Genomic DNA, 12,934 nt, shown 5'->3' with positions numbered 1-12,934 from the left:
TTCCACCCCTGTGCGCACAACGCATGTGTAATTTCTGGTCTCTGGCAGAGTTTGTAACTGCCGATCTGTAGTGATGTTACGTTTGATGTTACCCTTAAAAAGAAAGTAGGGCCGTGGATCAGAAAACCAGTCCTCTGCATAGAGTTGATCAGGCTGTTGATTGTGGCCTGTGGAATGTTGTCCCATTCCTTTAAAATGGCTGTGCAAAGTTAATGGATATTTGCAGGGACTGGAACACGCTGTCGCACACATTGATCCAGTGCATCACAAACCTAATGGGTGACATGTCTGTTGAGTATGCAGGCCATGGAGGAACTGGGACATTTTCATCATCTAGTAATTGTGTACAGATCCTTGCAATATGGATGATCATGCTGAAACATGAATTGATGGCGGCGGATGAGGGACACGACAATGGGCGTCAGGATCTCGTCATGGTATATCTGTGCTTTCAAATTGTTATCAATAAAATGCAATTGTGTTTATTGTCCGTAGTTTGTGCCTGCGCACGCCGTAACCCCACCGCCACCATGGGGCAGCAAACCACTCAACAACACAACACCATACACGTGGTCTGAGGTTGTGAGGCAAGTTGGATGTACTGCCAAAATCTCTAAAACGACAGTTGGTATGGCTTATGGTAGAGAAATGAACATGAACTTCTCTGACAACTGCTCTGGTGCACATTGCTGCAGTCAGCATGCCAAGACTTTTTGCACAACGTAGCAATGCCCACTTCCGCTCAATGTCCTACCCGATGCATAGCTTCCTGTCAGCCTGATTGTAGCCATACTAACCTTGAAGTCGCCCGTTTTATCATTACCTCAGTATATTAATTTATCATATTTTTATAGTGTTTTTTTATCATTCTTGTTAAAAATTGTGTTTATCTGTTCAGTTAGCGATTTTTGTGATTCGATTGTGTTCTGTGTCTTTTTTGTCTCTTAGCTAGCAAACGTTAGCTATCAGTACCTAGCTGAAGTTAATGTTATTAGTGGGCTTCGACATCTTGTGGAATAACTACCATGTCCAAGCAAGAGCAAGTGTTTGGGAAAGAACAGAGAGACCAAGGACTGGATGTGTAGAGGACAACCATTTTGAAGATGGAGAGGATGAAAAGATGGATAGCTACCATGACCACGACTACTGTGCAGTGCCTGGGCCCGCTGCAGTTGACCTGGTTTTGATTGAGAGGGAAGAGACTGAGGACCTACAGAACAAAGTAGAGTAGTTGACTGTGAGAAGTCGTTTTGGGCTGCAGCGATTTGTAGAATCAAATGCACAGATCCAGTCCTTCACAAGGTGGGTAAACCTATTCCTGCTTAGTATTGTTACATCATACATTTTACACTGCTGCTTTCTGCCACCGTTTTCCATAGCTACCAGGATTTATAGCTTAGATTTATGATACTACATTCAATGTTAGACTTGAGAGTAAATACCTCCTATAAATTTTTCATCCCATGTAGATTTGCCTCATATGACCATCTGATGGCCTTTTTGTCTCTCATCAAACCATCAACTGTAAAAATTGCCCGTGTCACACGAGCAAGGAAAACAAAGCTGAGGAATTAGATGACACTTCCATATCCCTACTCAGTAAGTTCTCCCGTTTCAGATTAATTGTATGGTCTTACCAACATTACTTTTCACTTTAGCTTAAAGCTAAAGCCTATGTTTGCGATCTGTGCATGTGTCCTACAGAGACATGCCCTACCCATGCTGGATGAGCTGTTCCTCTTCCTCATGTACTGGGGTCAACTGAGATGGACCTCGCTGACCGATTTGACATTCATCACTCGACAGTCAGCAGGATCGTTGTCACATGGGCCAACTACCTTTACATTCTGCTGGGGTATGTCTCTATATGGATGTTTTTGGAAGATGTCACGGCTGAGTTGCCAAGGAGTTCAGTAAGTATCCAATAAGTATCCAGTAAGACACCCAAGTCATCATTGACCGAGTTGAGATGACAGCAGCCAGTCTCCCTCTACACAGTGAGATGTACTCTCATTACAAGTCCCACTGACCTTGAAAGGCCTGCTTGGGATGGCCCCACACGGAGCAGTTCCTTTTGTGTCAGAATTGTATGCTGGCTCCATTAGTCACAGAGCTATTCAAACAATCAGGACTGTTTGGCTTTCTCACTGAAGACATGGCAGTGATGGCAGACATGGGGTTCTTGATTGATAACGGTGTGCCAGGCAAGGTCTACCATCCACCCTTTGTCTAAACAGAGCCAAATGCCAGCAGCACACGTCCATCAAACGCAAGATATTGCCCATCTTAGATTCCACATTGAGACATTAATTGGCAGAATGAATCTGAACAAGGTGTTTCAGTCAGAGATCCCCATGTCACTGATGGGAAGCATCAACTGCTTCTGGGCTGTGGATTGCTTTCTCGCAAACTACCAGTGTGGGCCTCTTGTTGAAGGCATGGGCCAAGAAGCAATGAGCTACTACTTCAATGCATCTTTCCTTTTTTTGCTGTGACCATCCATATTGCCTAACACCCTGTAGTCCATTTGTTGATAATAAACACCACTGCTTATAATCCAAACACAAAATGTTTTAAAGAGTTTTTATTTACAGTGACAAGAGAACAGGATGTATGATGAGGCCACGGGATGAGAAGTTGACATACTGTATCTTGCAGTAGTCGCTGGCTGCTTCCATCTCCAGCCCCATCTTCATGTCAGCTGTTGCTGTGCCTTTGACCACCTGAAATTAAATCATTGTATATAATTAAAGTGTAAATGGACATGACATGCTACTACCTACTATTCTAGCTATTTTGGAATACTCACCTAATCCTTCCTTCTGCCATGCGCTTTTTCTGGGCTTGGTGATGGAAATTTTGCCTATGTGCCCAGGTTTCAGAGGGCACGATTCTAAATCTAATCACGAGACTATTTAAGATTTCATTAAATCATTTCTTAGCATTATGATGTGATTATAAGGTATAGCTATTAAAACATACCAAAGTCCTTGGCTTATGCCACTGCTGCTCAGCCTCTGTGCAGCTGTGCACAGGTGGGATGACTGGTGTTCCCATCTGGGAATAGTGTGCAGACTGGAATAGTAATGCAACTGTGTGTGTGCATAATGTGTGTGTGCAAAATGCAGTGCCAGCAACACATGAACAGTGATGTTATGTCATTGTTACTGGCTCAGAGGGCTTCCGTAAACCCTACGTGGGGATATAAAAATAAAATGATTAGACTAAAATCAGTCAACGTGTCACGATCTGCAAACAGAAGTTACTGGCGCAACATACGACAGCCACTAAATTCATTACAGCAATACGGATTCAAACTTTTCTATTAAGGATATATGTCTTTGTTTAAATGTAATAGAATGCGTCCAACACAACAGAGCTAGCAGAAACAACAAGGAAGACGACTGAACAATTACTACACTAAGAACGGTTTCATAGACATGGGTTAAGCCTAGTCCTAGACTAAGCAATGCCTCCTAACGCAGATCTTCATTGACAGGAACTTCTTAGTCTAAGTCTAGGCTTCATCTCTGACGGTGTAACCGGCATGCTGTGTGTCACAAACAGCTGACTTTTCACCCTACACTCAAACTGTGTGGTTTCTAATTTTTCCTCATGGACCTGTAGCAGCAAGCCCTTTTGCTGACCTCTCTGGTTACTTTGTCCCTGTTCGAAACGGTTTTGAATAAAAATAATGAGCAATCATTCCTGGCCAGACAATGTACATCCGTCACTGTTATCTTTAGCAGCTCTTACAAACACCTCGTGTAAAACAGTGCCATGGTTGGTAAGGGAGGGCTAATTGTAGCCACCTTACTAGTTAGCATGTTAATAGCTAGCTAGTTAAGAGACAAAAAGACACAGAACACAATAACCAAATTACCAAAGTCACTAACTGAATGGATAAACACCATTTTCAACAAGAATGATAAAAAACATAATAGAAATATGACTATGTTAATATACTGAGGTAATGATAAAACGAGCGACTTCGAGGCTAGTATGGCTACAATCAGGCTGACAGGATGCGATCCGAACAGGAAGCTATGTATCGGGTAGGAAGTTAAGAGGAAGTGGGCACTGCTACGTTGTGCAAAGGGTCTACTGCATACTTCCTCAAAACTGCACCTTTTAGAGTGGCCTTTAATAATCCCCGGCAGAAGGTGCACCTGTGTAATGATCATTCTGTTTAAACACTCTAAGGTCGATGTGCAAGCCCGAGGGAAATCTAATAAACATAATAAAAAAATACCCATACAAATCTACCAGTTTATGCTAAAGATCAGTTTTTTTAGCATTAGAAGCGCCTCAATCCTCCGCATCCACCTATGTCGCACTTCCGCCTCTGCGGTGAAAGGTGACAGAGCTAGAGCGGTGTTTATTCGACCATTGAATCATCCCAAAAATAGTTTTTCTTACGAAATTGTCTGTAGGGTTCAAACAATTTGGCCTATAAACTATTATGACCACTAGATGAAATGGGGAGACTCTCAGCTTAGACTTTTAAGAAATAACAAGCTAACATTAGCCAGATGCATTTAGCTATACATTTCGCTTGATATACAGTTGAAGTCAGAAGTTTACATACACTTAGGTTGGAGTCATTAAAACTAGTTTTTAAACCACTCCAAAAATGTATTGTTAACAAACTATAGCTTTGACAAGTTGGTTAGGACATCTATTTTGTGCATGACACAAATCATTTTTCCAACAATTGTTTACAGATTATTTCACTTATAATTCACTGTATCACAATTCCAGTGGGTCAGAAGTTTACATACACTAAGTTGACTGTGCCTTTAAACAGCTTGGAAAATTCCAGATTCCAATGATGTCATAGCTTTAGAAGCTTCTGATAGGCTAATTGGCATCATTTGAGTCAATTGGAGGTGTACCTGTGGATGTATTTCAAGACCTACCTTCAAAATCAATGCCTCTTTGTTTGACATGGACAAATCTAAAGAAATCAGCCAAGACTTCAGAAAAACAATTGTAGACCTCCACAAGTCTGGTTCATCCTTGGGAGCAATTTCCAAACGCCTGAAGATACCACGTTCATCTGTACAAACACCATGGGGCCAGACAGCCGTCATACCGCTCAGGAAAGAGACGCGTTCTGTCTCCTAGAGATTAACTTACTTTTGTGTGAAAAGTTCAAATATCCCAGAACAACAGCAAAGGACCTTGTGAAGATGCTGGAGGAAACATGTACAAAAGTATCTATATCCACAGTGAAACGAGTCTTACATCGACATAACCTGAAAGGCTGCTCAGCAAGGAAGAAGCCACAGCTCCAAAATCACCATAAAAAAAGCTGAGCTAAGGTTTAAAAATCCTACAATGTGATTTTCTGGATTGTTTTTCTCATTTTGTCTGTCATAGTTGAAGTGTACCTATGATGAAAATTACAGGTCTCTCATCTTTTTAAGTGGGAGAACTTGCACAATTGGTGGCTGACTAAATACTGTTTTGCCCCACTGTATTTTGTACTTCAAGGGACATTCAAAATCAAATAGCTAAATGACCCTTGGTATGACCTTAAAACAATTCCATATAGTTAAGTAGACCCCCCCCCCCCCCCCCACACTCCCATGGCTTAGACTGAGTTTAGACTCTGATGGGTTAATCAGCTTCTTGAAAGGCACACCTGTCAGGCAGATGGATTATCTCGGTAATGGAGACATCCTCAATAACAGGGATGTAAACAAATGTGTGTACAACATTTGAGAGAAATAAGGTTTTTGTGTGTATAGAACATTTGTGTGATCTTTAATTTCAACTCATAAAACGTGTGACCTTTACATGTTGTGTTTATTTTCTTGTTCAGTGTAAATGCATTGCATTGAACAGAGGGAAGTTTAATGTCAACATATTGATGCCTCGAGATTGGCATTAGAGACATGATGTCTTAGTGAATACATTGTATTCAATGGAGGGAAGATTAGTGTAACATTATTGATGCTTAGAGATTGTCATCAAGGAAATGCAGTCTAAGTGAATACATTGCATTCAATGAGATTGAATCAAAGATATGCTTCAAGTAGTTGACACAAATCAATTGCATTCATGTCTGTCGGTTTTCTCTCTCTAATCCACCCCTCTCCCTCTTCTCCCTCCCTCCCTCTCTTTGTCTCCCTCTGTCTCTCTCTCTCTACCTCCTTTATCCCCCTTCTCTCTCCCTCTTCTTTCACCACTCCACCCTCCTCTTTCTCTCTATTCTCTAAATCCACTCCTCTCTCTTCTCTCCCTCCCTCCTCTCTCCCTCTCTTTGCCTCCCTCTGTCTCTCTCCCACCTCTTTTTCCCCCACCTTCTCCTCTTTTTCTCCCCTTTCGCCCCATCCACCCTCTCCCTTCTCTCTCTTTCTCCCGTCTTCTTTCTCTAATCCCCTCTCCATCTCTCTCTGTCTCTCAATTCCTCCTTTTCTTTCCCTTTGAATTCACCCCTTCTTTATCCCACTTCTCTTCTCTCTCTCTACTTTCTTTTGGCCCTTCCACCCTCTCCCCCTCTCTATCCCTCCTTCTGTCTCCCTCCCTCTCTTCTATTCATTATTTTTATCTTTCCCTATCTCCTGTCTCTCTTCCTCCCTCCCTCCCTCCTTCAACAATACCCTCTCTCTCCCCTCCCACAATCTCCCCCTTCTCTCTCTCTCCCAACTCCACAGACTGGATGTTGAGGCATAGAAGTCAGTGCATTGCATCCAATTCAAAAAGATGTGTCAATAGATTTGACGCATAAATCACTACATTGCATTCAAGGAAAACAAATTGATGATAATGCTGTGGTGGGTAAATTGGTTAAAGACTCAGACAGACATTTACACTCACAGACAGACATATACACTCACAAACAGACAGACAGACAGGGCCCCTCTAGTAATCCAAGACAATTGTTTCCAATGGAGAGCAAAAATGATTTTGGGCGATTGACTTCAAACTTCATGTGCTGGGTCATTAAAACTTCTTGCGACTAGGGGCCGATATTTACATTTTTGGATGAAAAACGTTCCGGTTTTAAACAAGATATGTTGTCAGGAAAAGATGCTCGACTATGCATATAATTGACAGCTTTGGATAGAAAAAACTCTGACGTTTCCAAAACTGCAAAGATGTTGTCTGTGAGTGCAACAGAACTGATGTTACAGGCGAAACCCAGATAAAAATCCAATCAGGAAGTGCCGCATTTTTTGAAACCGCCTCTGAATCCTTATATGGCTGTGAATGAGCTACGAATGAGCTTACATTTTCTACGTATTCCCCAAGGTGTCTACAGCATTGTGACGTCTTTTTACGCATTTCTGTTGAAGAATAGCCGTAAGGGACCATATTTAGCAAGTGGTCACATGGTGTCTCCCACAGAAAATCTTGCGTACAATACTGAGGTAGCCATTTTTCCAATCGCTTCTTATGAGAAACCAATTGCCTCGACGGATATATTATCGAAATATATGTTAAAAACACATTGAGGATTGATCCTAAACAACGTTTGCCGTGATTCTGTCGATATTATGGAGCTAATTTGGAAAAAAGTTTGGCGTTGTAGTGATAGCATTTTCCGGTCGATTTCTCAGCCAAGCATGATGAACAAACGGGAACTATTTCGCCTACAAAAATAATATTTTTGGAAAAAAGGAACATTTGCTATCTAACTGGGAGTCTCCTGAGTGAAAACATCCGAAGTTCTTCAAAGGTAAATGACTTAATTTGATTGCTTTTCTTATTTTCGTGAAAATGTTGCCTGCTGCCAGCAGAGCCTAGCATAGCATTATGCCATGATAAACTTACACAAATGCTTGTCTAGCGTTGACTGTAACGCATATTTTGAAAACCTGAGATGACAGTGTGATTAACAAAAGGCTAAGCTGTGTTTCAATATATTTCATTTGCGATTTTCATGAATAGGAAAATTTTCTAGGGGTATTTATGTCTGCTGCGTTATGCTAATTCATTTGAGGCTATGATTACGATCCCGGATCTGGGATTGCTAGTCGCAAAAGGTGGTTCCCCAGTCATTTGGGACGTTGAAACTTTTTTTACCCTTCGAAACTGCCCAATTGACACCCTAATTAAGTAACTTCCTCTAATTGCAGGAAGCTGAACTTCAACACAGGGCATCCCTATAAGGTTACGATGGTTTGTGTGCACAAACGGTTAGCTAGCTCAATAACAGTCCACGGGGGCATCATGGTTATGTAAGGGCTGTAGGTAATGCTTTTCTATACTTAGAAAAAGTGTCCCAAAAATATTCTTCATCTGTCCCCATAGAAGAGCCCTTTTTGGTTCCAGGTAGAACCCTTTTGGGTTACATGTAAAACCATTTGTAGAAAGGGTTCTACCTGCAAACAAAATGGGTTCTTAAAAGGGTTATCCTATGGGGATTGCAGTAGAACCTTAAGGTTCTAGATAGCATATTTTTTTCTAAGAGAGTATGTAAGAAAGGCCTTGTTCTCTGTGGGACCAGTGTTATCACTGTGATGAGTTAATTTCACATGGTCAGGTGTAGGCTTGCATTCATCGGGAGCTTCTGCTGAACGATCCCATACGTGAACTGTGTTTCTAGCCTCAACCGTTATACCAATGTCATTTGAAAGCACTTTACCTCTAGGTCAGGCTTCAAGTGAGGCCTACCTTTCTGACATGTAGTGGAGGGGTGGGGTGGGGTGAATTCATTAATAGTTCATTGAAATAGGGTTAAGGCCAAAATCCAAGCTTCATGTCCACATCCTGGCTCAACCCTAAACCTAGCCTCAACACTTACCCTAAACAGAGACAGATGGAGGCAAAGCGAGGGAGGGAGGGATAGGGGGGATTAGATATTGGTGGAAAAAGTACCCAATTGTCATTGTTGAGTAAAAGTAAATATACCTTAATAGAAAATGACTCAAGCAAAAGTGAAAGTCAACCAGTAAAACACTACTTGAGTAGAAGTCTAAAAGTCTTTGATTTTTAAATATACTTAAGTATCAAAAGTAAAAGTATAAATTAAACATTTATTATATTACGGATAGCCAGGGGCACACTCTAACATCAGACATAATTTACAAACGAAGCATGTGCTTAAGTGAGTCCGCCAAATCTGAGGCAGTAGGGATGACCATTGATATTCTCTTTATAAGTACTACTTTCAAGTATTTTTACTTTACTGGGATTATGAGAGAGAGAGAGAGAGAGAGAGAGAGAGGGAGAGACGACAGACGACAGACATGAATGCAATTGACTTGTGTGAACTACTTGAATCATATCTACACTGAGTTTACAAAACATTAAGAACACGTGCTCTTTCCATGACATACACTGACCAGGTGAATTCAGGTGAAAGCTACAGTGATCCCTTATTGATGTAATTTGTTAATTCCACTTCAATCAGTGTAGATGAAGGGGAGGAGACAGGTTAATCCTTAACAGTCTATTGGCTCTTGATTCAATCTAAGTAACATAATTTAAAAAATCCACCTAGGTCTGTCTTCTTTATCTGCGATGGAAGGTGGCCGAGCTACAGCGGTGTTTGTCAGACCATGAGTCATCCCGAAAATCGGTCTCCTCACAAAAATGTCTGTAGCGTCCAAACGGTGTTTTTTTCTGACCAGTCAAGGGAAAGGGATGACTCTCACGAACACAATGGTGTTCTCTGTTTTGCACTACGACCCCCATTAGTGTCACGGGACTCATCTGAAGGTAAGCCTTGAAAACGAGTGGAGGTAGTTGTGTGCCAACAAAAATATGGGATCACATAAGTGTCCCAAAAACAGAGTTTTTCTTATCTCCTAGATATAGGAGACACTTCAAAACCTTATTCCTTATTATTTATTTTTTGACTGTTTTTTTTGCCATTTATGAATGTGTTTCTATGGGCTATAGAAATAAAGGCCAGATTATTTCTAAAGGTGTCCTAAAATTCTAAATCAAATAGCTAAATGATCCCCCCTCCCCCCAATCACTTAGGTGTCATGTCTGTGGATTACTACTTAATTGTATGTGTGGGGTACAGAAATGCGCTCCCGGGCTATCTGCATTGTGTCCCGCCACCCACCACCTGCCATCCCCTCTTTTACGCTACTGCTACTCTCTGTTTATCATATATGCATAGTCACTTTAACCATAGCTACATGTACATACTTCCTCAATCAGCCCGACTAACCGGTGCATGTACAGTATATAGCCTCACTACTGTTATTTTTCACTGTTTTTTATTGTTGTTTTTGTTTCTTTACTTACCTATTCTTCACCTAATACCTTTTTTCCACCATTGGTGAGAGCCTGTAAGTAACGCACGTGACAAATAAAATTTGATTGAACTTGATTTGAAACAGTAGATTTTTTATGGAATATCTACATAGGCGTACAGAGGCCCATTATCAGCAACCATCACTCCTGTGTTCCAATGGCACGTTGTGTTAGCTAATCCAATTGTATCATTTTAAAAGGCTAATTGATCATTAGAAAACCCTTTTGCAATTATGTTAGCACAGCTGAAAACTATTGTGCTGATTAAAGAAGCAATAAGGAATAATGGTCTGGGGCTATTTTTCATGGTTTGGTCGAGGCCCCTTAGTTACAGTGAAGGGAAATCTTAACGCTATAGCATACAATGACATTATAGACGATTCTGTGCTTCCATCTTTGTGGCAACAGTTTGGGGAAGGCCCTTTCCTGTTTCAGCATGACAATGGCCCCGTGTACAAAGCTAAGTCTGTACAGAAATGGTTTGTCAAGATTGATGTGGAAGAATTTGACTGGCCTGTACAGAGCCCTGACATCAACCCCATCGAAACACCTTTGGGATGAATTGGAATGCCGACTGCGAGCCAGGCTTAATCGCCCAAAATCAGTGCCCGGCCTCACTAATGCTCTGTGGCTGAATGGAGTCAAGTCCCCGCAGCAATGTTATAACATCTACTGTAAAGCCTTCCCAGAAGAGTGGAGGCGGTTATAGCAACAAAGGGGGGGGGGGGGGGGGGGGGGGATCAACTGCATATTAATGCCCATGATTTTGGAATGAGATGTTCGATGAGCAGGTGTCCACATACACTACATGACCAAAAGTATCTGTACGAACAAGATGGAATGCCTCTGATGGGTTAAAGCAAATGAATACATCGCCCCTGTTTACAACAACAACAAAAATATGGTTTAATGTCAAATTTTGTGAACTTCCCCTTCAAGAGCTGTGTTGTGCAATTGCGCCTAAACCAGAGGCTGGTTTTGGAAGAAGATGTCGGAAATTGAGGTTTTGTTTGAAACTGTTAGTGAGGTGGATGAAGATAATAGCACAGAGGGAGAGTGAATGGGTTACAGTGGTGAAGAAGAAGGAAAACAAGAAGTAAATCTCTAGACAAATTTTAGTCAGACTGAGGGTTTTGGAACATTGCTACCTGGAAAATCCATTTAACGTGTTGAAGAAAATCGGAAATGTGTTGGAGGAAAGGTTTGAGTTGGTGAGAGTCACAAGAAATGCTATTTTATTTAAATGTTTAGTTTTGTGTCTGCGGAGAAGCAGATGCGTGTTAAGCCTAAAAATGATATCGGAGTGGAATGTTTCCGATATGGATTTTCAAAGCACCTATCAAGGTAGTTACTTCTGGGGTGGTGCAATAAGTAAAAGTGGAGGATTTAACTGAAGAAATAGATGGTGGTTGGTGCAAGTCGACTGATCCGTATGGTGGATTGAGAAATTAACTTAATTCACACTACTGTTCTTTGATGAAGAGTCTCTCCATTCTTATTTAATGTTAGGATTCATGAGACACCCTGAAATAGCTTTTGTGTAAAAGCTTCAGTGTCATAAATGCAGAAGATTTGGTCATGTGTCGAGTGTGTGCAGACAGGAAGAGTATCGTACGCCAGATGAAGTGAAATGCAGCAGTTGTGGTGGTCAACATGCACCTAAATACCCGGAGTGCCCTGTTAAGTTGAAAGAGACCAAGGTGGAAAGAATAAGGGGTTTACAGCCTGTCTCCTATCTGGAGGTGGTGAGAAAAGTAGAAGGAACAGGTGGCGAGGAAGAAGCAATTGTAGTAGAGCCACCACGATCAACAAAGGTTTCTCATCAACTGAGGGACCATGAAATGTTACAAAATAAAAGGTAGACTTTGTATTAGTCATTGCAATGGTCTGAGAAAAATTAGAATCATTGTGAATGCTGTTGAAAGTTTTCGGGGTCCTAGTGCGCGCACACACACACACACCTCACTCCCCTTCTTGGCTTCCATAGCAACCCCCACGGAAACCTTTCCCCCAATAGAATCTTTCCTCCATGGGAACCACACCTTTTGGCATTCTCACATTGTTTCAGTAATATATATATATATATATATATATATAAATAAAACTTTTCTAACAGCGCTGGTAAATAAAGATTTTTTGAGCCCTTGCTCACAATTCATTCTGTGGCAGCACAATGACCGAACAATATACTGTATGTGAGGCTCTTGATCATATCTTTGATCATGACACTGGTGAGGAGGATAGAGTCCTTGTTAACTTTGACACAAAGTAGTCTGTGATAAATAGTACAATATGTTTCATCTGAGTATTTGTTATAGTCAAAATAATCCACACAATATGCTTTTCTTACTCAAAAACTAGTCGTATGAGCTCAGGCCAATGAGGCTTATAGGTCATAAATAAAAACGTACAATGTTAACAAGAACTTAAGTTGCTAAAAAGATCTAACACAACATTAGGTGGTATGTATTATTATGGATTTATAATCAGCTATAAATGGGGCGGTCATTTTGGACTGGGAACACAGAATTGGCTTGCCTAGTTAAATATAAAATTAAAAAATAATAATAACAAAGCAAAAACAAGTTTTTTCAAAATGTTAGCACATTGATTAAAAATAAATAAAAAACATAAGTATTCAGACCGTTTACTCAGTACCTTGTTGAAGCAAGTTTGGCAGCGATCACAGCCTTGACTTTTCTTGAGTATGACC

At 41.0% G+C, this 12,934-nt stretch overlaps 1 long non-coding RNA gene across 1 annotated transcript; it reads left to right on the top strand.

The window, feature by feature from the left end:
* The first annotated feature begins 1,467 nt into the window (after nt 1-1,467).
* On the top strand, nt 1,468-2,562 carry LOC118938915. The gene is made up of 2 exons (XR_005036310.1): nt 1,468-1,599; nt 1,705-2,562. It is a non-coding gene; the product is annotated as an uncharacterized LOC118938915 (long non-coding RNA).
* The last annotated feature ends 10,372 nt before the right edge of the window (nt 2,563-12,934 follow it).

The sequence above is a fragment of the Oncorhynchus mykiss genome, chromosome 15 (assembly GCF_013265735.2).
Source record: "Oncorhynchus mykiss isolate Arlee chromosome 15, USDA_OmykA_1.1, whole genome shotgun sequence".
In the NCBI taxonomy this organism is placed as follows: Eukaryota; Metazoa; Chordata; class Actinopteri; order Salmoniformes; family Salmonidae; genus Oncorhynchus; species Oncorhynchus mykiss.
The sequence above is the reverse complement of the archived record's forward strand: the minus strand, read 5'-3'. Positions and strand labels throughout refer to the sequence as shown.